This window comes from Papaver somniferum, chromosome 1, assembly GCF_003573695.1.
Source record: "Papaver somniferum cultivar HN1 chromosome 1, ASM357369v1, whole genome shotgun sequence".
NCBI classification, from domain to species: domain Eukaryota; kingdom Viridiplantae; phylum Streptophyta; class Magnoliopsida; order Ranunculales; family Papaveraceae; genus Papaver; species Papaver somniferum.
Window position 1 is genome coordinate 69,010,774 of NC_039358.1, and position 22,590 is coordinate 69,033,363.

Here is a 22,590-nt window from a genome sequence, read left to right on the forward strand (position 1 = left end):
GGAATTTCGCCAAGCCTTGGCACCTTGATCAGAGATACGATCTTATCATCTATGAGACCGCTAATCTTGGTTCTCAACTCATTGGTTTTCTCTTTGGAATCAATAAGGAGACGTTAAATCTGTTGCTAAGCCTAAACTGGATCTATGATCAATTTCTAAGAGGCGAAATTGTGATCTAAGTTCATTTAGAGAAAGAGATGAAATTCTATCATTAGAAAAGCTATTTAAGGAATTGTTAAGACGTTCAAGAAGGGTATCATTATCCAAGGCATTAGGAAATGAGAAGAAGGGTAGCTTCATCAGAAAGACCATAAATGTCTGCAAAAAGGATCATTTAAATAAGATAAAACAACAAGATGAATGAATAAAGAGAAAAGAAAAGTAATACCGTAAAGCTGATTATTAGCTTGTTGAAGACTAGAAATTTTGTTCTTATAAGAGGAAGAATCAATTTCTAATTGTCTATTCTTCTCGCGAAGACCTTTAACTTCAACTTCCAATTCTTCATTCCTTTTGCGAAATTGAAGATTCTTCTTTTCAAGATTTCGCGTCTTCTCTCTAGATCTGAGGCAACCGCAAAAGAAGCTTTTCCAGCCTGCGAAAAGAAATAAAAAAATATATATATAGAAAATATATTGAGATTTTGAGTATAACAATGAAGAAGTAAAAAGATAAAAGTATACCAAACTATTGAGAGAGTGCAAGAAGTCGGGAGTCACTGATCTAGAAACTCCGCAAAGAGAGCTATCACCATCTAGTAAAAAGACATCACAAAGGGTAGCGAGAGATTTACAGGTATTTGCGAACTGGATATGTCCCATTCCTTGTAGAGAATCAGAAAAGAGGCCAGAAAGCTTAGCCATAGAAGATTCGGGTGGAGAATCTTCAGTTCCAGCGAGATCATCATTATCCTCATCATCCTTGTCACTTTCATAATTTTCGTTAGGAAGAACATTTGAAGGAGAAGAAGAACGAACTTTTCTTTTCTTTGGAGGAGGACCAGTTGATTTTTCTCTGCGAAGAGCACCTTTACCTTTATCGCCAATCTTCGCAGATTCTTCTACTTCAGCAATAATCTTTGCACACAGATAGAAGTAAGAAATGGGAGCATGGGAATAACAGTACTATTTAAAGTCATAAGAGAAAATTTCTTACCTCATCTGTATATGAGCGAAGAGCTAACAGAGTACTGGATTTCCCAGTTCTTTTATAACTATCTTTTAGTTTTTGGATCTGCGGAATATCGCAAGAGCTAGCGAACATAATAGTAAAAATCAATAAAGAAGTATAAAATGAGTTAAAGGGGAGAAGTATACCTCTTTCTCCTTTTCGGGCCAGGAGAAAACCCAAGGTTGATATGATGCGAGATTCGCAGGAAGAACGTTTGATCCAGCAATGTAAGGACCCTTTACCATTAAAGGAAACACACACCATTTTTCATCTTTGGATTGGCGAGGAGTTGTGTTTTTACCAGAATGCCAGTCAATATCTTGCATAAGAATTTTGGATTCATCAATGTTATCTTTTCTTCTTAATCGAATACCCAGCGAGTATTCTCTTTCTTCATGGAGATAAGTTCGTAATTTTCAAAGAAATTCGCCACTGTATACTTCTCAGCAACTATTTCTAGGTCTGCGAATTTTGGATCCCTAAGTTCACTAGAGTAAAGAGATCCTCTACCAGCACCACGATTAGCGAACTCTAGCATTATACGGATGCAATCCCCACTTAGTTGGAAAATGGCTCGCGAAAATCCCGGATGAGCGAGAATTTCATAAAGGGATGTCTGGGTTATAAAGAGGAAGAGGGAGACCTGCGAGAATTTGACCTAGCGAAATTATGATTGATTGATCATCACAATTTTGATTGGAGAAAAGCTTGACAGAAATAATTGATTTGGCATTCACATCAGGAATGGGGGAGAGTGTAAGACTTTATTAGCAAGATCTTTTTGGGCATCTTGTAGATTCTTCTCATATCTGTGACCACTTGGAGCCATGATTGAATAAAGGGTATGGGAATGTATGGAAAGTAAAAGAATTGAAGGAAGAAAAAACTACAGCAGCAGAATTTGCAGAAGAATGACAGAGTTGCAGAGATGACAGAATAAAAATAGAAGAAAAAGTAAAGAGAAAAGTGGAAAGAGGGAGGGAGAAGAGTATAAAAAGAAAATTTACTTCTGGAAGAAATAAACACCATTAAGACGAAGAGACGTGAGCGGTTGAAAAGTAGCGGTTACAAAAGACGTGTCAAGAAATAAGTGGAAGAGAGAGAGTACGTGTGATAAATGTGAAATATGAAAAGATAAGCAGTTGCGACAGTTCTCACATCATTCTCTACTTTGCAGAGAAGAGGCAAGACGTACGATCAGAATCTCGCAACAGTTATGTCTCAGCGAAGCTATCAATGGTATTGCACAAAAGCGTCGCAGAACAATTTCAGAAACGACATCAGCAAGGATCATGAGAAAGATGTGATAGTCTCGCGAAAATTAGAAAGCTTGCGAAGTCAACATTTGTAAGGTTGCGAGAATGTCGCAAACCATATCCGAAAATAAAGGACAGATTAGCTGTCATCCACTATGTATTTCCCTTATAAATAGTCATTCGAGTTGTAAAGGAGGGGGAGATCTTTTTTGAGTGAGAGACAAGTAAATAAGAGAGAGAAAGTTGAGAGCTTTTTGAGTGAGAGACAAGTAAATAGGAGAGAGAAACTTGAGAGCAGAGATCAATCTTGATTTCTTTATTTTCCTTGTAAGAATATTCAGAAATTAATCAATAAAATTAAGAGTGTAAATCTAAAAATGAGCTGATCAATGATAAAATCATACGAGGGGTGTATTGTAGGATTTCCTGCAACTACACTAATAAAATTTAACCTTTCATTTAGGCTAGTAATTTGATCAACTAAATAGTATTACTAATTGAAGCTCGAAAAATTGAGTCATATTGGTGTCCGGTGCACATGGGTTAATTATCAAATGTAGAATTTTCATTAAATAATAATCAAATTGAGCTCCGAAAATACGTAAAAATCAACTAATAATTCACCTCATTTCGATATTTTATATGGTGTTTAAATATTATGGGGTTAAATCGACAGTGGAAGTTGGATCTATTGAACGGGGTTAAAATCAGTTAGAAGGGTTTGATCCCATGAAGTGAGGTTAAAATTATACATGTCCTCGGATATATATAAAAAAGAGCACATGATTCGCATGCTTAAACACTCCTCATTTTTATTGGTTGGGGACATTTCATCTTGTAGAATCCTTATCCACTTAAAAAGTGGTTTACTTTGATACCCGCTTTTACATAATTTTTTTCCTAATCTACCTTCCATAACATCTTTCATTTAAATAAACAAAATGAGTGTCATTTTCCATCACTTTACCACAACCATTCCACCACCACCATTTCATCACCACCACCACTTACCACCATCGTCCCTCTAACTTCATTTCAAATCCATAATTAGAACAAAAAAAGAAAATGACGAAGTAAAAAAAATAAAACGAGGAATTTATATTTTGACTGAAAAAGATTTTTTTTCTTTTTCTTTCTTCTGTTTACTATAGCCTATCATTTAGGCTAGTAATTTGATCAAGTAAATAGTATCACTAATTGAAGCTTGAAAAGTTGATTCATATTGGTGTCCGGTACACATGGGTAAGATATCAAATATAGAATTTCCATAAAATACTAATGAAACTAAATAATCGATTTGAGCTCTAAAAATATCATGGATATTGTGTATGGTGTTTAAATATCGTGGAAAAGTAACATATTTATAAGGCAATGATTGACTGCATCGATCCAATGCCTTTGATTAAATTAATATAGAAAAGAAATAGTAAAAATGTTGTTCAATAATACTCCTAGTTATCCAATAATATATATATATATATATATATATATATATACAGACAATTTATTCTTAGATTATCCCGGTATTAAGAAAGGGTACTGTGACCTTTCAATATTCTTTGATTATATATATATGTTATCTAATAATATACTATCTACATATAATTTATTCTTTGATTATTTCGGTATTAAAAAATGGGACTGTGACCTTTCAATATTTTTTCATTATATATATATATACAATAGTATATTCATTGATTAGCATCAGTAGTTAGGAGATAAATTTATGTAAATCTATATCAACATTTCCTCCTTTGTAAATAAGTAGTGCATATAGATTAAATTTGGACTATATTAGCGAGTCACATGAGAAGAACTATATATTTCTAATTGATATAGATTAATATGACTATAACCTTGAGTATACAAGAAGATTGACTGGATACGAATCATAATAGAATTTATAATTTATAGTGATTAAACATTGTGAAAGTTGATATATCATTAAGACCAAGCTAAACTTGTTAGCCATGTTAGACTACGTCCGACCAGGCACTTGGTTGAGTCATATAAAAAAGATTAAAGTTTTAGGCATATGATCGATTCGATTAGCAGATAGAGTCATTCAAGTTAGTTAGTAATTATTAAATGTATGTATGAGCTATTTTTTCATGGTTGGATACTCCTAATATTTGGTGTGTTTAACAGTTAGTTAGTAATAATGAGTAGTATGAAAGATGAATCAGTGAAGTGAGATCTTCAAGTTAGTATGGCTTCTCATCCTTACAGTATTCATAGACTTTGGATCTTTGAATTCCATACCACGGTCGCTCCTTACATTTTTAAGTTTGCGACCTTGTTCATTTTGGATTTTATGCACAATTATCTTAACGTCTTCAAAAGTATCATTTTTATGTTTAAGAAAAGCAACCAGGTGAAACGATTATAATCATCAACCACCACTAAGGCATATCTTTTACATCCAACTGTATCCTGTTATATATGACCCAATGGATCCATATGTATAAGATCGATAGGAGCTTTAGTATATATATATATATCGAGAAAATTTATTTGGAACTTTTGTTGTTTACCCTTTTGACAGGCTGTCTGGACCCTAAGTTATCTTTTGAGTACGTTAAGGGCATACCCCGTGTTTTGGGCACCCATTAGGGTTAGCCAATTACTAGTAATTATTAGTTAATTAATTACGTGTTAGTCGTTACTAATCATGAGTTAGTTACGTGCATGTGTGTGACTCGCACGACTACTCATTAGGGTTTAGTTTATATCTCCTCTTTGTTGAGATTGTAAGGCAGGAAATTATTAATCGAAAACTCTTATCTTCTTCTCTTCTTCACTGTTCTTATCTTCCTAAAGCTTTCATGTGCCGTTTGTGAGGTAGTAATCATGCATGTCTTGAGTGACTCAAATGCATGTTGAGTCTCTGCACTCCATTTGAAGTTGTTCTTCTTTAGTAGCTCTGTCAACTTATGAGAAGGAGCTAATGGAAGTGGTTATTTCATTAACTAAATGGAGGTCTTATCTATTGGGAGTCAAATTTAACATTTACACAGATCACCAAAGCATTAGACAATTCATAGATCAGAGAGTGCACTCCATGATGCAGCAAAAGTGGCTAACTAAGCTACTAGGCTATAATTATGAACTGAAGTATAAAATGGGCAGTGAGAATGGAGTTGCGGATGCCTTGTCCAGAGTTCATTTAACAGAAGATGCTAACTGCAATGCAATCTCCATTTTACAACTAGCATGGCTTACTAAAGTGCAAGGAAGATATGTTCAAGACAAATTGGCAGAAGAACTCATTCCCAAGCTTTTAGTTACACCAAATGTTGGATACTTTTCTTATGAAGAAAGTATAATCAGATACAAAGGAAGACTTTATATTGGAGACTATGGAGGCTTAAAATAGAAGATTATGGCTGACATACATGCTTCATCAGTTGGTGGCCATTCAGGCTCTAGAGCTAGCTACTAGAGGGCTAAGATGTATTTCTATTGGAAGGGACTTAAACAGAGCATTCTACAAATGGTGCAAGAGTGTGACATCTGCCAACAACATATAACTTTTACTTTACTTCCAGCTGGTCTGCTTCAGCCCTTACCAGTACCTGACCAAGCTTGGAAAGATGTTAGCATGGACTTCATCACCGGGCTTCCAAAATCTGAAGGCAGGGAGGTGATACTAGTGGTGGTAGATAGATTCACAAAATACAGTCACTTATTGGCACTTAGCCATGCTTACACTGCTTCCTCAGTAGATAAGGTATTTTTAGACTCTATTGTCAAGCTCCTTGGAATACCTAAGACCATTGTTTCTGACAGGGATAGTTTCTTCTTAAAAAAATTCTGGCAATCGTTGTTTTCTAGAATGGTATTGCCTTGCATCTGAGTACAACATACCATCCTCAATCTGATGGACAGACAGATAGGGTAAATGCTTGCCTTGAAACATACTTAAGGTGCATGACTAGTTTCAAGCCAAGCAAATGGGTAACTTGGTTACCACTAGCTGAATGGTGGTTCAATACTAGTTTTCATACTAGCCTTAAATTATCTCCATTTGAAGCATTGTATGGTTACCCTCCACCACAATTTGGAGTGACTGCTTCAAGTATTGGCATCAACTTAGCTGCAGATGACTATTTACAACAAAGACAGGCCATGGATGGAATTCTAAAATGAGTGTTAGAAGAAGCTCAACATAGAATGAGACAGCAGGCTGACAAAAAAAAAGAATTGAGAGAGAGTTCCAAGTGGGATATTGGGTATACTTAAGGCTCCAACCATATAGGAAAACATCAGTCCAGCTAATAAGGAACCTTAAACTTGCTGCAAAATTTTTTGGTCCTTACCAAGTGATTGAAAAGATAGGGAAGGTAGCTTATAAGCTGCAGCTGTCGGCCCCCAGGGTCAAATATTCACTCCACTTTTCATGTCTCAGTTGAAGGCCAAGCTGGGTCAAGGTGCTCTTCCACAAACTGCTCTGCCAACCCTTGACAAGAATGGTGACATGAAGATGAAACTCCTCAAGGTACTGGCCACCAGGAAAAGCAAGAAGAACAACCACATTGTCTAACATGTACTGGTTCAATGGGAGCACCTCCTACCTCAATACGCAACTTGGGAAGACAGAGATTTCATGGCTATCCAGTACCAAACTGATCCTTGAGGACAAGGATTTGGTGGAGTAGAGGGTATTGTCAGGACCCTAAGTTATCTTTTGAGTACATTAAGGGCAGACCCCGTGTTTTGGGCACCCATTAGGGTTATCCAATTATTAGTAATTATTAGTTAATTAATTACGTGTTAGTCGTTACTAATCATGAGTTAGTTACGTGCATGTGTGTGAACCGCACGACTACTCATTAGGGTTTAGTTTATATATCCTCTCTGTTGAGATTGTAAGGAACAAAATTATTAATCTAAAACTCTTATCTTCTTCTCTTCTTCACTGTTCTTATCTTCCTAGAGTTTTTCTGTGTCGTTTGTGGGGTAGATCCTTACAGACCCCATCTACCTTAGTATTAATTTTTGTAACATCTCTGACAAGTTCACGATTAATGAGATTCCCAAGCATTCTATAATTGATACGACCAAATCGTTCATGCCATAAATAAGTTGATTTTAATTTGGTCAAGTTACAGTATAAATTTGATTGGGTATCAAGCAGATAACAATTATTCATACTTCGTCGTCCACGACAAATTACGTTTTCAGACTTATCTTTTATCACAGCCTGTCATATTGAATATAACCTTATGACCTTTATCACAAATTTGACTTACTGAAAGAAAATTGGCTTTCATACATTTGACATAAACAACATCATGAATTTCAGGTATACCTGGTAGTTTGATGGTTCCTTTCTTGCTGATGAGGCAACTGCTTACATCTCCAAAAGTAGACGACCCTCCTTTATATTCTTCTGTTTTTATAAACCATGATATATCACCTGTCATATATCTACTGCACCCACTATCCAAGAACCATTGAAAGTCACTCATACAACTTCCAACAGAATCAAGTTTCTTAGAGACACATTACTCAATATGCTTCTCTGAGATTTAGTAAATTCTTTAAGCATCTTAAACAATTGTTGGGCTTGTTTAAACAGAATTTTTGCATGAAAATATTCTGATTGAAGACTTTAAATGATCGTTGAATTTTTCCACCTTGATTGCAGAACAAACAAGTGATTTCAAAACATGATTGGCATGTGCATAAATCTAGTCCATTCGAAATATATCTTTTATGATTTACATAAACAACTCTGCGTCTATCACATGTTTTTTGATAGTCAGTTATCATATTAGAAACAAAGGGTGAATCTTTTATTGAGAAATTTTTTAAAACCCAAGAATTCCTCTTTAACAAGTTTTAATTCTTTCAAGACATTAGTAATTTCTCCAACCAATAGCTTGTTTTGTTCAACTTGTTCTTCTAAAATTGATTGAAGCATGTATTTTCTCTTAGCTGTGGTTTTTAAGTCGCTAAGAAGATTATCAATCACTTTTGTCATACTAATATTCTGACGATAAAGTTTATCAGTACTTTAAGTGATAATTGATTGACATTCATTAAACACATGGATTTCGGAATCATGGATTGAAGAATAATCTTCACTTATAATATTAAGGAATTCCATACAGGATGTTAAGTCGTTTCGTATGAACCTTGCTCTGATACCAATTGAAATGACGAAGGTACCAAGTACACCACAATATTTCGAATTTAATATCCTTCAAGCATACAAGTAGAGAGATGCTTTTACAATTAAATAACTTTTAATACGGAAAGAGTAAAAGCACAAAAACACAACAGTTTATTAAAAAGGAAACCGCAAATACATAAAAACCCCGGGACCTAGTCCAGTTTTGAATACTCTTAGAATTGAGACGCTATACAAAGACACTACCAACTTCGTATATTTGAGACCAAGTAAATTACCCCTAGTTACCTATTTTCCTAAGTATATATCTCTGCGCCTACAACCAATCTGGTCAACGCACGTGAATCCTAAGATAGAGTTCACTATCTTAAGTTGCTTCAGTCTCTCTGAAGACTTTAAACACTCAACCCTTTGGATCATCTTTGAAACATTAAATGACTAATTGTTTTTGGTAACTACTCTTCTATCTCAAGAAGTTAATCAGAGATATACCTTATTGAGTGTGACAAAGGCTTTTCTATTTAAAATAGATTAAACTCCTTTGTCGGGTTTTATATCTTCCAAGATCTGGATTAAACAAGTTAACCAGATCAAGTCAAGCAGAAATATCAGATTCAGATACTGAAGAGTACCATCAAATGATAGCTTATCGATCTGAATACGCTAGTCAATAATCATTCTATCAAAGATAAAAAATATCTAGTCGGATCCCAAACCGATCAAGTTTGTGCACGAAGAAAATCACGAAGATACAAAATCAATAAGAAAAATCTTCTTGTCTTCATTCAATAGTATTGTGTACCTGCACAATAACAAACTTGATTCTTGACTTATGATCGATCACGCACAGAACAGAGTCTATTAACGATGGATGATCACAAGTCAATGTTAAACTCTTGATCTAGTTTGAGTGACCTTATGTCAAAAGAGAATGCTCTCAAGAATAATTAAACTAGGTGTAAATAAAGAGATAACTACCGTTAGTTAATCAAATCAATAATCGAAAACTAAAATAACAATATGATTCTAGTTTTCCACCAACGATACTAGTAGACGCTTCTTGATCCCAAACATATTTTTAAACTAGCGGACGTAAGAGATTTCGTCTAATTAGGTTACTCTCCTCTCCAAGATGGTATTAGAAGAATACTATTAGTCGGATACACCAGAAATAAAAAAGATGCACATGATGAGTTTGTAAGAACATGTAGACCAAGGTAGTTTGGACACCAAGGAATTTCCATAACTGAATATATTTAATAGATATGAAATAAAGCACCTAAATTCGGTTTTATGAATTCCAACCAATATCCAATTGTATGACTGAAATCTCAATGGACAACTCAATATTAGTTAGCAATTAACTAATATATATTAACAGAGATATGTTTTGGTTGCTGGAAAAACATATTAATTTCGAAAATCTCAAAAATCTTTTCAACTATTTCGGTTTGGGATCCCACCTTGAGTATTAAGGAATATCTTTGAACAGTTAAGAAATAAGATTTCAGCATATGTTCAAATTACTCACTATATTGACATTTTAAACTTTCGTATTCTGCAAACCCAATTTCCAAATCACACAAACCCTAAAGTGTACGTGACTTGTAGAAATCGGTTTTGCCTATTGGGACTGGTTCTACCATGATACCTAAAGCAAGTTATGGTCGATTCTAACTTGTCTCCCAATATAGGTAGGGATCAGTTATACCATGAATAGAAACAAGCTAGGATCGGTTCTATCTTTATTCCTTATATAGGTAAGGATCATTCATGCTTAAAATCTTCAATGAAAACCGAGACCATAATCCTTTTGATTTTCTTTCGACTATGAAACAAGTTCATACGTCTACTTCCTTAAACTTATGTAATTAAAACATAGTTTTCTATATATGAAATCAAACCTATGTTCACTTGCACAATCTAGTAATGAGTTACAAAGATTATGTCAATGTCCCAATTACGAAGTCCTCAATGAAAATGCGGGGGTCTAACCACCACACCCAACAATTCGTTTGGCAATCTAAGAGGACTTACTCCAATACACTTTCTAGAGAATCAACTAGACAGTCAGACACAATCTAGGATAAAGTATATCAAAGAGTTTAATATCTCTAACTCTTAATTCAATCCGCAATCAGCAAATAGAAATCTGCGAGCCCGATTGAATAAGAGGAGTAACTTGAACGGTACCAAAGACCAATGTTCAAGTGTCAATCAATGTAAATCAACAACCCAAGGTTGGATATTCTAATTGATTGATCTTAACGCACAACCTATGATATTTCAATTATATAACAAAATATAATGCGGAAAAGAAATAACACAAACACCAGAATTTAGTTAACGAGGAAATCGCAAATGCAGAAATACCCCAGGACCTAGTCCAGATTGAACACCATATTGTATTAAGCCACTACAGACACTAGCCTACTACCAATTAACTTCGGACTGGACTGTAGTTGAACCCTAATCAATCTCACACTGATTCAAGGTACAGTTTCGTTCCTTACGTCTCTGATCCCAGCAGGATACTACGCACTTGATTCCCTTAGCTGATCTCACCCACAACTAAGAGTTGTTACGACCCAAAGTCAAAGACTTGATAGACAAATCTGTCTCACACATAAAAGTCTATAGGATTGAATAAATCTGTCTCCCACAGAAATACCCAAGATTTTTTGTTCCGTCTTTTGATAAATCAAGGTGAACAAGAATCAATTGATAAACCAGACTTATATTTCCGAAGAACAACCTAGTATTATCAATCACCTCACAATAAACTTAATAGACTAGCGAAACAAGTTACAGTAGAAATTCTTTTAATTAATACTCGATTATTTAATAAACTCTCTTAAATAATACTTTTTGCTGGTCCCAAGTCGCGGACAACGTGCCAAATTAATAATTCGCTAAAATTATAAGATAATACATTTTTGATTACCTATATAGACCCGTACGAAATATAAATTAATAATGCATTACATATATATTCAATACATTAAAGATTTACGAAGACTTTTTGAAAAATGATCGTCTTCTATTTTTTGCTAAAATCAATATTGCATTGAATTTCATCTCTAATTTTTCTTATCATTGTAAGAATATTTGGCGTTGTTTTCTCATAGGTCAGCAAGAAATTAGTCAATGTGATTGCCATTTTAAAAGCCCGTATAATCCTGCGTCACAAGGTTGAATTTTTGAAGTTGTGTTTGGTGGTAAAAAATAAAAAGATTAACATGTTTGAAGTTGTGTTCGGTTAATTAATATCTCGCTTAATTAATATATTTTGATGATCCCGACAACATTAATTTATAGAGTTTCTACAGTATTGTGGAATCACAAACGATGAGACGAAGTTTGTTTGTGATTACTTTTCTATCTTGCATATCGTAGATATAAAATCTCGAGCCAATTATTTCAATTTCACTCAACACGATAGAAACAACAAGATCAGAGCACGCAACTACAAAGATAATAGTTGGGTCTGGCTTCACAATCCCAATGAAGTCTTCAAGTCGTTAACCTACAGGGTCTCGATAAGAAATCTATGGTTAAAGGAGAATCGACTCTATTTATGCAACTAGTAACACACGGGAGGTGTGGGGATTAGTTTTCCTAGTTGCTAGAGTTCTCCTTTATATAGTTTTCAAATTAGGGTTTGTAATCCAAGTTACCTTGGTAACAAAGCATTCAATAATCACCGTTAGATGAAAAACCTGATTCAACCAAGCTAATATCTTTCAACCGTTAGATTGAACTTAGCTTGTTACACACAAATGAAATGTATCCTCATTTAGGTTTATCTAACCATACCTAACGTGTACACCAGGTTGGTTCACAAATAGTTAACTGATAGACGCATTTATGTGTCTAATTTGTCTTTAATGTTTCGTATTGTTAGTGCTCGTTTTTGTCCTTATTATGGTCTTTTGTGTGTTTGTAGGTATCTTTTTGGAAATAAATATTGTTGGAAAATTCGGCTCGAAAAGTTGCTCGGTGCACCCCCGGAGGACGTTTGCTATATGGACCCTCACTTTGGATAAGGGGTAACCTAATTACTAAGGGGCACCCCATTTCTAGGCAGCTGCTAATCGCACCCCCGGAATGGATAAGGGGAACTCATCTTCTACAATTTGAATTTTTGTTTTGGCGGGAAACTGATTTCTCACCTGCAACATATTCTGCTTCGGATTTGGAGGAGATGCAGTGAGACTCAATGGCTGAATTTGCACGGGAAGAGTTGATTGAGCTTAACATGCCTGGTAACGAGTTTGGAATCGATTAAAATTGGTTGTAATGTCCGTTGGAAGGAAACAGAGGTTCACGGGAAAAATATTACACGGGATTTTCTAGATTTCGTTTGGAGAGCTTCTGGTGAGATTTATTATTGGATTTAGTTGGATTGGGCTTTATGGAGTTAAACAGGACTGGTAAGGTCCTTAAAATCGACCAGATATGGCTAGATGATTGGAGTTTAATCCAAAACAGGGAGAGAATATTCACGGATAAAAATACTCGAGAGTTAACTCTATCTGGCGTGTTTACAGCGTGTCCCACCTCTTCTGAGACATGTTTTCAATAACATGGAGTGTGCTGAGATGCAAAAGATGCGTGAGAATCAAAAACAGAGAAGAAAAAGGGAAGTTTTCTTCGTGTGATGATAGTGGAGAATAACGAATTAAAGAGAGAATATTCTGCATTAAACAAGAAGATTTGGAGGCTGTCGAGTATAAATAAGATGATGGGATGTCAGAGAGAAGGGGATGGAGAGTTAGGGGAAGAAAATAGAGGAGTTTGATCAAGTTGTAGAGTTGTTTCTGCTGCTGCAGAAACCCTAGAAGACGAAGAACATAATACCCACAGAGAGCAGTCGTTTATGTTACAGTGAATGCGACACAACAAGTCAGACTTATTTGCTACAGATTTTGCGACACAGAAACGAGGGTCTTAGAGCAACAGTATCAGAGACACATACGGTGGGTCGTTCTGGTTTGTAACAAATATAATTGTTACAAAACCGGTTTTAATTGTTGTTCCTCCCTTTTCATCCTTGTAAGCACCTTTTTGAGCAATGAAAAATTCATTTGAGTGTGGTTTCACCATGAGAAGCTAAACCCCACCACCGGGACAATGGAGGAAGCAAATTTTCATGATTGTGGTAAATGAATTAATTCTTTTATTGACTTTTTGCATAGATTTAATTGCTTTATGATTTCTATTAATTACTTGTTATTTTGTTAGATGCCGCATGCTCAGTTTTAATTACTTCAGATGCGTCATGCTTTTAACTTACAAATATTTTACGAAATCTATTTTTGGCAAAGAACTAGAGTCACAACTTCTTTTGTTTGAGCTATATTGTCTAGAAGTAATGACTGAACCACAACAATATGAAAAGTATTGGAATCCCGAGTCCCGGTCTCTCTTCATCCTGTGACAAATTTTGTATATATATTTTTCCTTATTTTCTTTATTAAGTCTTAAAGCAAAATCTCAACAAATCTGAGTGAACGAATCATCTTACTACAACTCAATTGAAAAATAACATCATTAACCGAGGTTAGCCATATGATTACTCTCATATCAACCTTATTTATCTTAACCATAACTAGTTCAAATGACTCAAATGAAACTAGTTATAGAGTTGTTCAATTGTTTAGCAAACACAATTGAAACCAAATCGGTTTGATTCACTTGAATCAATCATGGACATTATAGCCACGGTTTGCAAAGATTGCATTCATTATGATTTAAATATTTAAGTCCATGAACTGACCGATTTGACAAAGTAACCATCTTAAGTATGCGTACGGGTACGCGTACTTAAGCAACCGGATTTTGAGTTTGTTAAGTTTCTCAACTCAGCAGAAATTTTCGGTTCGAAAACTTCCGCCAGTATGCGCACGGGTACGCATACTTATCTTGTCTCCTTCACCAATTTCGTATACACACATATGCATACTCTTGTTTCCCGGTTTATGGATTTATACACTAATGTGCGAACACACTATATATATGCTTATATCCAAAGATGGTTACAACTCTTTATTTCAATCATCGAAACATTCTTCTTTAATGACAATAGCCGTTTTCACACACTATTAGCATCAAAGAAATTTTCAAGATATTGAAATAATCATTATCGAAACATTCCAAGCTTACATCAAATGATTGTATCACACAAACCATGTAAGATGTTACTCGACAATTTTCTCATGATATAAGATGAACTTGGTCGAAGCGAAAGCTTACCAACACATATTTCGAGAAACATGTAAGCGAGATATACTCAGCTCGAAATCTCAAATGTGTATAGAGAAAACTATATCGTAACACGACTTATGTCTCAATATAGAAGATAGCAGAAATAGAATTTCCAAGTGATAGATGAGTTCAAGTATCCACGTACGTTTTTGTCGAAGAAGTTCCACAAGCTCCCCTTAGTAGTTCTTCGTCTTCAAGAGATGAACGTCGAGAGATCTAAGCTCAACTACACTATCTATGTCCTAGTCCGAGACATCTATAAATAGGCTAGAAATCAAGACTTATAGTTTTGATCACTAACATTGACAAACATGCTTGAGATAGCAAAACATGCGAGTTCGACCGAGCAATGCTCTAACACTCCAGATAAGTGTTATGCTTCGTAATTCAATATACCAATATAAAACGCTTATCTCTTATTGATAAATTGTTCCTTGACACTTTGATCACAATATGATGATAAAGCCTATTTACTAGAGTGTTACATATATAACTTCGCATCTTATGTTTTCAATCAGAAACGATTTGAAAGCTAATGATATATAAATGGAAACAAGTCAAGTCATGTATTACTAAACTCAAGTGGAAGTATGATGTTATCATCGTTGTCGATACGTCTTCGGAATTTTCATGTCATCAAAGTAATACTTGTATGTCTCAATATTTCAAGACTTCCTAGTCTAACCTAACAAAGTTGACTCTAGTAATCGAATCAAGCAACTTTTGAGTTTTGATACTAAAATATGACAACCAACCTTGACATACCAAATCTTGGTGGGTTTAACCGAGCAATGCTCTAACATGCTAGTCAACGACGACAACAACTACAACTTTATCGGTAAATTGATTCACCCTAAATTTCCTCCAAAAGTAAAATGCTTTTGTTAGGCTGGTCCCTGTGATTATATACCATGAAAAAGCGGGGGTACAACAACCACACCCAATATTTCGTTTAGCAATCTGTATGGACAAACTCCAATATACTTTCTAGAGCATCAACTAGACATTCAGATTCAATCTAGATAAAAAGTATATCAAAGAGTTTATATCTCAAACTCTCGATTTGATATATACTTAAGCAAATAGAAATTTGCGAGTCTTTATCAAATACTAGAGAGATAACTTGGATGGTACCAAAGACCAATATCCAAATGTCAATCAATTTAAATCAACAACCAAAAGGTCGGATATTATAATTGATTGAATAACGCACAACCTGTGATATTTTAATTAAATAAAAAAATATAATGCGGAAAAGAAATAACACAAACACCAGAATTTTGTTAACAAGGAAACCGCAAATGCAGAAAAACCCCGGGACCTAGTCCAGATTGAACACACACTGTATTAAGCCGCTACAGACACTAGCCTACTCCAAATTAACTTCGGTCTGGACTGTAGTGAAACCCCAATAAATCTCACACTGATCCAAGGTACAGTTATGCTCCTATAGTAGACTAGAAATCAAGACTTATAGTTTTGATCACTAACATTGACAAACATGCTTGAGATAGCAACGCATGCGAGTTCGACCGAGCAATGCTCTAACAATCTACCCCTTTGTCAATTTTAGTGACAAAACTATCAATACATATGGAATACAAAAAATAAATAAACAAACTTTTGTAGCTTTTATTCCATACGCCTAATCTTCAACATTACTCGAAATCTTTGTCACTTCCAAGTACTCAATGATCCCAAAGGTTGTAAGTTCAGCATCATAGTTGTTGAAAATCCGTAGCTATAACAACGAAGAAACAAGAGTTCTCAATCATTGTTATACAGTGTCATAGTATCATTACACAGCGTCAAAGTTCAATTGTATCACAACTTCAACAACAATACTATGGTGATATGTATCACTCCCCCTTAGTCGATACTCCATCTCACATGGAAACCACTCCCCCTTACATAATGATCCGAAAACCATATGTATTTGTAGTGTGAACTAAATATTAATTCTCCCCCTTTTTGGCAATAAAATTGGCAAAGGTACAAGAACGGGATCCTAATGAAATTTCCGAAAGAGACATTTATTGACCAAAAGAAATCAAAAATATATCATCTTATTTAGATGCAATCATAAAGCCGAAGCTAAATGCATTCATCAAGGAGTTTGTAAAGATACAAGCTAAATCCTATAATATTCCACAGCCGCACTCCCCACAAAGATTTGGCAATTAAGCACAAGTTCAATTAAGAACTCTCCCCCATAAAATTTCATTCCCGAAAGAACAACAAGAGCGACCTTAATTTCGAAATAAAATAAGGATTTCTTTGGACATAACAAATCACATACAAGTATGAATTTGAATCCAAAAATATTCAATTACACTAACCACAAGAGAATCCATGATTAATTTAATCGAAAAATGCTCAAACATAAGTGAACTTATGGAGACTCAAAAATATACAATTAGATTAATCACAAGAGAACCCATAATTAATCTAATTGAAATACACAACCAAACTAATCACAAAAGTAATCAATTTAATTGGTCATGCTCGATATAATAAAACTTACGGAGCCACAACTAAATAACCAAACAAGATGATTAATTTAGTTGAATATGCTCGACATAAAGTACCTCACGGAACAACAACATAGCTAATCATAAAAATAATCAACTTGGTCTTTTAATGCTCAACATAAGACACTTTACGGAGCCTCACAGTAATACATAAAATATGGATCAGGGAAGATCAATATTGCGGAATACACAAGGATTCATTCTATTTTCCATCACTATTCGCATAACCACATTCAATAGACATAATCCTTGCAAACAAAAGATTTTAACCTATCTTCCATCAATAATTGATATAATAGGCTTAACTTTTGTATTTGTCAAAAGTCTATTCATTCTTTTATCAATACATGCATATCGACATATGAAAGACTTTACTTTTGACAAGATATGGGACAGTCAAAGTTCACGGACGTAAACACACATATCCCATAACAATATTGCAATATATAAAACCATAAAGATTAATACTGCAAAAATCATCTTCTAAATAAATTTAGAATTTAAACCAATAAATCTAAAAACAAGAAGATGAAAACGTTGGACATAGTTATGTGTAATCACAATAAAGGCTATTCCAAACTCTAGTTATTCTTCTGAATAAAACAAGAACAATAGAATTCTTATCCGAAGACTTACTAGTCGTTGTAGATATTTCTCAGAGCCTCTACAGAAAATTCTTCTCATTATTGAAAAACCCATTGATTATGGGATCGTTCAATTCCTCCAAATCTTCAGAAATATCAGTCAACTCACTAAGTTCTCTCTTTAGCTCACGCAAGGTGTTATTTGAAAGAGACAACATTTGTTCATAGTGAGCTATCTCTTCTAAAGACTAAACAATTTAAAAACAATTTGAGATTTTAAATTGTTTCTTCTGTTGATGAAGTCTTTCACCAAACCCTTAAAGTTATCATCAAGCTAATAAAAAGACCAGAGGTAAATAGAGGAAGAATCTTCTCCATAATTTGTAGTCTTCACTTTCTTCACCCTTGAGGAAGGGATTCCCTTACAAAGATACACATTGATTTCTTCGACTGCATGTCTCTTGTGATGCCTCTAGTTACAGGATCCATGAAACTATATCTTTTTAAGGAAGAAAGGAAAAACAAGTCTACAAATGAAATAAATAGACTAGTGAGCGTCTAAACCGTAGAAGAACAAGTCTTCCGTAGTTTAGAGAATCAATATCTATATTGTTAGGAGAATATTTTCTTAACAACAATAAATACACTACTTGGGCCACAAAGACGTAGATCCCCATTTTCTCAAGTTAAAGATGAGGATGCGAACATCTCTCGCATTAGATAGAGACGTTGTGAGATGAACGCTCTCCCTGTTTATCACATAGTGATTTACCAAGGTTTGTTGTGTAAAAAGAATTCCTACCTCTTTTGATTCTGAAAACACTGGTTTTATGGGAGCCACGATGATTATCCAGACTCATCTTTTGCATGTTCTTCTGCAGTTTAGGGAGATTCTTATTGCTCCTTCTGAATCTCCAGCACGTACTTTGAACATGATTTGCGTGTCCACAAAACGAACAGATCAAGGCTCCTTTGTCTTGTTGAGATGCCTTTTGTTTAACACAACAGTCAACTTTTATTTTTCCCTGATCAACAGAAGCAACGGGGTTGACAATGCCTTCACACTTGATTTTAAATCCTAAACCATTAGTGTTTCCAAAGGACTTCTGAACAAATAACATTGCTGAGATTTTGTCAGAGCTTCCAGACAATCTTTGTAGATCATCTTTAAGAGTATTAATCTCTTTCTCCTTTAGAAAAATGGTTCTGGTGAGTTCATCATTAAGACAGTCTATCTCAAGATTTTTCACCTGGATTAATGATTCTAGTTTCTTCAATAAAACTTTTAATTGAAGATTTTCTTGAAGAACCTCTTTATTCAAGAATTCGAAAATCTTTGTGTCAGACTCAAACTCTGAATTAGAACTTGAGTATGTGGATGTTTCTGCTGTAAGAGTTGAGGGTTTATCACATCCATCAATCGTATTCAAACGGTTGACACTAAGAGATATTTCTTTCACGGAATCATTAGTAGTGGAGGCTGATAAAAGATGTTTGTCACGTCTAATGCTTCTTTTTACAAATTGTTTGATCTTTTCTGTTATCAATGGTTTTTCAAACCAGATACCATTTGAACAACATTCATCATCCCGAGATACGGTAGATGATTCACTTGTGTCGGAAACAACATTGAATGCAACAGTTTGAACAGAATTTTGATCAGGAATTCTTACCTTTCCAAAAGGAATATTTTTGGAAAGAGTGTTGAGGTTATTTCCTCCATCGATGGTATACTTCTTAGAAACATATCTGTTGACTTCAAAAGTAGTTTCTAAGATATACCAGGCATCTTTATACATAGTGCAAGTAGACACATAGTGCTGAAGGTCTGGGGTAATGGTCTGTCTGATAGCATTTAATCCTTTAGAATTTTGCTTTGCAGCAAGGATTTCTTATGGACTATAACTACCAACATCCTTAGGTATAGATACATCGCCTTATGTATTAACCGGAGGATCATAGCCATTAATAACATGTACCCATACTCGAAAATCATGAGCTTAAAGAAAAGTGCGCATAACAGCTCTCCACCATGGGTAGTTTGTGTAGGATCATAATCTCGCAGCAATAATGTCTCAGCGAAATTATCAACAACACAACACAACGGCGCCGCAGAACAATTTCAGAAATGATATAATAAACGACGTCAGCTAAAATCATGAGAAAGATGTGATAGTCTTGTGAAAATTAGAGAGTTTGCGAGATTAACATTTGTAAGGTTGCGAGAATGTCGCAAGCCATATCCGAAAATAAAGGACAGATTAGCTGTCATCCACTATGTATTTCCCTATAAATAGTCGTCCAGTTGTAAAGGAAAGGAGAGATCTTTTTCTGGGTGAGAAGCAAGTAAATAGGAGAGAGAAAATCTAGAGCACTGGTTATTCTCGATTCCTTCATCTTTTCTTGTAAGATTGTTCAAAGATTCATCAATAAAATTAAGATTTTTAATCTAAAATGAGTTGAATGCTATGTTGCACGGACACTCCAAGAAAGATGATGTAACTGTGTCGGACACATGAACAGACACGACACGGTTACGACACTTCCCGACACTCGATGGACACACCACATCATGTGTCGCGTAAAAATTGATATTGAACACTTTGCGGACACCAATTCGACACTTTCGGACACGTCATAAATGATTTATTTTGATTTGGAAAATCAAAATAAACTAAATGTGAGGCTAATTTATTCTTGTTTAAGTCAAATCCAAACATTTTTCATGAAAAACTTTACCATTATTACATTATAGTTAATTTTATATAATTAGTAATTAAATATTTTAAAAATAAGAGTAATTATTTTGTTGTGTAGATTATAGTAATATTTCATTTTAATGATTTGAGTAATATATTTAACGTGTCCCCGCAACCCGTTTTTTTTGAGGTTTGACGTGTCCGCGTAACTGTGTCCCGTGTCCGTGTCCGTGCAACATAGGTTGAATGTTAATGAAATCATATGAGGGGTGTAGTGTAGGATTTCCTGCAACTACATAATGGCGCTAGAAACAGGGAATCTGAAGATCGAAAGTTGAAGATTGTTGTTGAGATTGTTCAAATCAAGAAAGTGATTAAATAAATCAGTGAACCAGTTAAAATAAAAATGATTAGAGTCAATGAAGATGACAAAAGATTGGAGTGTAATATGATAACAAAAACAATGGTTAATAAATTCCATGAAAACATCAAAGGAAGAGTACATAAACGAAATTTTGAAGGAAGGAAGGTTATGGCGGTGGAAAAGACATCACCCTTGAAAGATTGGGAAAAGCAAAAAATCACATTCATGGCGGACGAAATACCAAAACAAAATTTGAACCACACATCTCCATTGGTTATTACAGTGCCTATTATGCGAAAAGAGAAGGGAACAACAACAAAATCCACGGGAGAATGGATATTGAACAGAACTTTAATCGATACAGGAAGTTCAGTGGATATAATATTTTATCATGCGTTCAGGGGAATGGGATTTAAAGATGAAGAAATGTCCAGTTCAACATATTTTGTTCATGGCTTTGGAAAATCCACAACAAAACCTAAAGGAGAAATAGTGGTACGAATTCCACTAGGAGAGATAGAAACACACGTAACACTATGCGTGGTGGATATGGAATCTCCATATAATATGTTGCTAGGAACACCATGGATACATGCGATAAAAGCTGTAGTATCAACGTTGCATCAATGTATTAAATTCCCCACACCAAATGGAATAGGTGAAATCAGAGGAGATGTTGACAATGCGAAATTATGTCATCAAATTGAAGTAGAGCATTATGAAGGACAAGCAAAAAGGAAATAATTTCGCAGAAAGTTTGCAAAGGAGACAAAGAAAGAAGAAGAATTTAGAGTATATATGATAAGGGAAAAAAAAAGGCAGGGGAATACCCAGCGAAATTTCGGAAGAAGGAGAAGGACCTGTGAAAACAATAAAAGAACCAACACCAATGGGAGAACCCAAGTCCAGTTACACTGCCGCAGAACCAACAAAAGAAGTAAACGTTGGGACTATAGAAGAACCTCTAATATTGAGAATTGGAACCAATATGGATGTAGAAGAAGAAGAAAAATTGTTAACCTTTTGCGAGAATATAAAGACGTTTTCGCAGGGAGCATGGATGAGATACCGGGAATAGATCCATCAATTGCATGCCACAAGTTGGAGATTAACAAGAATGTGAGACCATTTAAACAAAGAATAATAAAAATCGCAACAGCTCACCATTCCCAAATAGAAGAAGAACTACAGAAAATGCTTGATGCAAGAATCATAAGAGAAGCTAAATACCCAGAATGGATAGCGAATATGGTCATTGTCCCAAAGAAAAACAAAGGAATAAGGATTTGCATAGATTTCACTGATTTAAACAAAGATTGTCCTAAGGATAGTTTTCCGTTACCAGATATTCCTCAAATGGTGGAATCCGCAGCGGGAAATGATAGGGTATCGTCTTTAGATGGGTACAAAGGGTATAACCAAATCCCTCTCGCTGAAGAAGATCAAGAACATGCTGCTTTCTTCTCCCCTAGAGGTTTATATTGTTACGCAAAAATTCCATTTGGTTTGCGAAATGCGGGAGAGACATATCAAAGAATGGTAGAGAAGGTGTTCGGGAAAGGGATACACAAAACATTAGAAGT